General features: G+C 41.2%; 1 long non-coding RNA gene across 1 annotated transcript; it reads left to right on the top strand.

The window, feature by feature from the left end:
* Window positions 1-280: 280 nt before the first annotated feature.
* Window positions 281-2,480, top strand: LOC140690501 (uncharacterized). The gene is made up of 2 exons (XR_012065812.1): window positions 281-358; window positions 834-2,480. It is a non-coding gene; the product is annotated as an uncharacterized lncRNA (long non-coding RNA).
* Window positions 2,481-3,359: the final 879 nt, after the last annotated feature.

Below are 3,359 nucleotides of genomic sequence, written 5' to 3'. Positions count from 1 at the left end.
CAGAACTGAATTCAAGCCATTTGACTCCAATGCCTCAACCACATTAGTACCTCCTACGCACACATGCACACACACACTCAGAATAGATGGCGCTGCTTTTTTGAGACAGACTTTTTTTAAACATCTTCCTTCCTCTCATCAAAGTTCTATCTGTGGCAGTTTGTTCCTCTGATAGAACTTGGTGGTCTCTATGGTGCCTTGGCCCACACTGTAGGAATGGATTCTGGTGGAAAATGGAGAGAGAGAGAGAGGAAAAGAAGTCTAGCATTCCGTGTTCCATTAGGTCAGACCTGCTGCAGCTCCCTCCCCTTTAAAAGAATAATGTGAAATTACATGACACCGAATTCTGTGATCACAGGTAATTCACACTTGTATGGGTCATTCAGACATATGCTAAGGGTGTGGGAGGGACCTACCAGTGAGAGGGCTTTCTGTGGTCCTAATGTTGGGAGGAGGGGAAGAGAGAGAGAGAGAGAGATGGAGACAGAGAGACTGAGACAAGGAGAGATATCTTAGAAACAGATCTGCAAGACAGGAGCCCTTTGTGGGGGGTTTGATTAATGCCAGGAGTGGACTTATTTCTGGGGCCTGTGCTGGTGGGGAAGCATCAGAGAGACAGACAGAGCAGGCTGCCTCACAGGGGACGTTACCTGATGTAGCAGAGTAAGTGTGAAGACATCTGCCAGTTCCCACCCTAGCAGATGTTTAAAGGTTTAGCCAAATATAATTTTGCTGTGAGTGATTTAATGCTTCCAAATATCTTTCTCCTTATTTTCCTTAGGACTGAGAGTATGTTCTCAATATTTTCCTAGGCTTTCTTTTCTCTTTCTCAGGATCCAAATAATTGAACTTTGCAAGAACAGTGAAATGAACATATAAGACACCACGTCATGGAGATCCAGCAAAAGCCGTGCTTTCGTGAACCTTTACAACAGCAACCAGCAGCCTTCAAATCTCCAGTCTTGCCTCAACAAACATCTAAGTCTTGCTCCCTTTGGGTGGGGCTGTGGGCAGCTGTGGTTATTCTCCTGGTAGAGAAAAAAAAGTTGAAATAGGGACTAGGAGGAGGAGGAAACAAGACCCACAGAGCTTCGGAAACTTGGGAACACATCAAGCTTCTGCTGGGATGTGGTCTACATCACCGACACCCCCATCCCACTGGACAGAGCAGGACACACATGCTGACCCAAGTTAAATCGCCATGGAAGTTTACCCCACCTAGGAGACAGAATGGTGGGAGTGGCCGGCACATCAGGGCAGAACTCGCCCCAGGTGTTTTCCCTGCGATAAAAGGTTTTCTGCAGGATAAAATTAAGAACTAATTGCCTGTATTGATTTCTAATTTCCCCCTCGGTGAAGTTTTTTTTCCTGTTGTTTGTATTGTTTTTGCATCTGAGATCCTGCAGTTCTAAGAGAGGCTGCCAAAGAGCTCCATCGGAAGGACCTGGTAACTGCTTTTGAGGGGGCAACTGACCTGACCCCATCATTCTTCATCCTGGTCTCAGGCAGCAATGTTTGGCAGTGATGACGTCCAATGGTAATTTTCCTTAATCAGAGCACTGAAGAGTAAGCAGTTTGTGTCTAAGAGCTAGCTACTTCCATGTGACTTCCACAGTCTGAGGAAAAACGTAGTGACATTTTATACGTCTCATTATTTTACCTGAATGTTCACCCATCACTAGGTTTGAAGGTAATTACCAACTATCCCATTGTAAAAGGATAAATAGTCAATTTGTTAAAATTTTTCACAGGGTTATGATTCAGCTAATTTGGCAACATCTCAATTATTGAACTAACTTTTATTTTTGTCAAGATGACTGGTATCAGGTAGACCCGAAGTATGTTTTATTTAAAATTTACAACCCTATGAAATGCCTGCTGAACCATCATAATCCGTGTGGTCAGCAGCCACTGAATTGTCCACCTGGTGTTCACCTCTTTGTGTAACCCCTTCCTCTTGGATGTGAGCTGGACCTAGTAACCTGTTTCTAACCAGCAGAGTGTGGTGAAGGTGAGGGGCTGCCCCTTCCAAGATGAGGTAATGAGAGTGTGTAACTTCCATTTCGCTTGCCCACTCTCTTGCCCGATTTGGTGGAGCCAGCTGCCGTGTTGTGAGCTGCCCCTGAGGAGAGGTTCCCATGGCAAGGAACTAAGGAAGGACTCCAGCCCACAGCCAGCAAGGAACTGAAGTCCCGAGTTCAACTGAAGGACACAGGAACAGAAACCTGTCAACATGAGTGAGCTTGGACGCAGATCTATCCCCAGTCAAGGCTTGACAATGCCAACCAACATGCTGGCTGTACTCATGAGAGACCCAGAGGACTCAGTGAAGCACAAATTCCTGAGATGCAGTAACTGTGAGGTAATAAACACTGTTGTTTAAGCCCTGAAGTTCATCAGGTTATTAATAGATAACTAACACAACACCTACAGGATTCTCAATACATTTGGCAAAAATTATTAAACTGCATTTATTTTCAGGTGACGGTCATGATTGATGTTAGAAATGTTAGAATATCAAGAAAATGTACAATGAGAGTCTCAGAGGTGTGTTAATATTCAAATATAATATATAACTCATGGATATAATGTTGGATTCGTTCATGTCTTTGTTTATTCAAAAAGTGTACAAAAGCCTTTCAAGTTTTTAAATAAAAAGTTACTAATTCTGAAAATGTCCTTCATTAGATAAAACACACTAAAACAACAATATAATTTTGTATTTATATTGTGAGATGATCTGCTATGATTTTCTTTCTTTCTACTATGATCCTAATTGTTTTTTGGTTTTCTTAACCATACCTGCCGCTAAAATTATATTTTCAGAAGAACAAAGATTTATAGTATCACCTGTGGTAAGGAAATGAAAAAAACCCCAAGTTACTTGTTTATTTTTTAGAATTACTACGAATACTCTTTTAAAACAGTTTGTAAAATACCAATAACTAGTCTCTTGGTTCTCAGGTCAGTGCCCTCCAAATATAAGTTATTTTGAAAACAAAGGCAACAAGAAAGTCATTACTTGGAATTCCTTCACGATAACACCACGTCTAACAACTATATAATTTTAAACAACCAAAAAAAAAAAAATAGCCAACATCTTGGGGAACTGAAATAGCAGCTTTTCATTCCCTCTTAAGAGAATGAACTTGGACGAGCAATGATTCTTCATTGTTTCTGTTTGATCCCTTTGAGGTATTCATTTTAGGGATAAAAATATATATACTGAAAATGCTGCAGATTTTTCAGATTTATCTTAAAATGGGAATAACAGGCCCACCTCTGAGCATATCCTTGTGCATATAATACAATGCTGCAGAAACACTAAACAAAGAACATCTAAGCATCCGGCTTTACCT

Source organism: Vicugna pacos, chromosome 30, assembly GCF_048564905.1.
Source record: "Vicugna pacos chromosome 30, VicPac4, whole genome shotgun sequence".
Classification (NCBI taxonomy): Eukaryota; Metazoa; Chordata; class Mammalia; order Artiodactyla; family Camelidae; genus Vicugna; species Vicugna pacos.
Note: the sequence above shows the minus strand (reverse complement) of the source record. Positions and strands in the feature narration are given on the sequence as shown.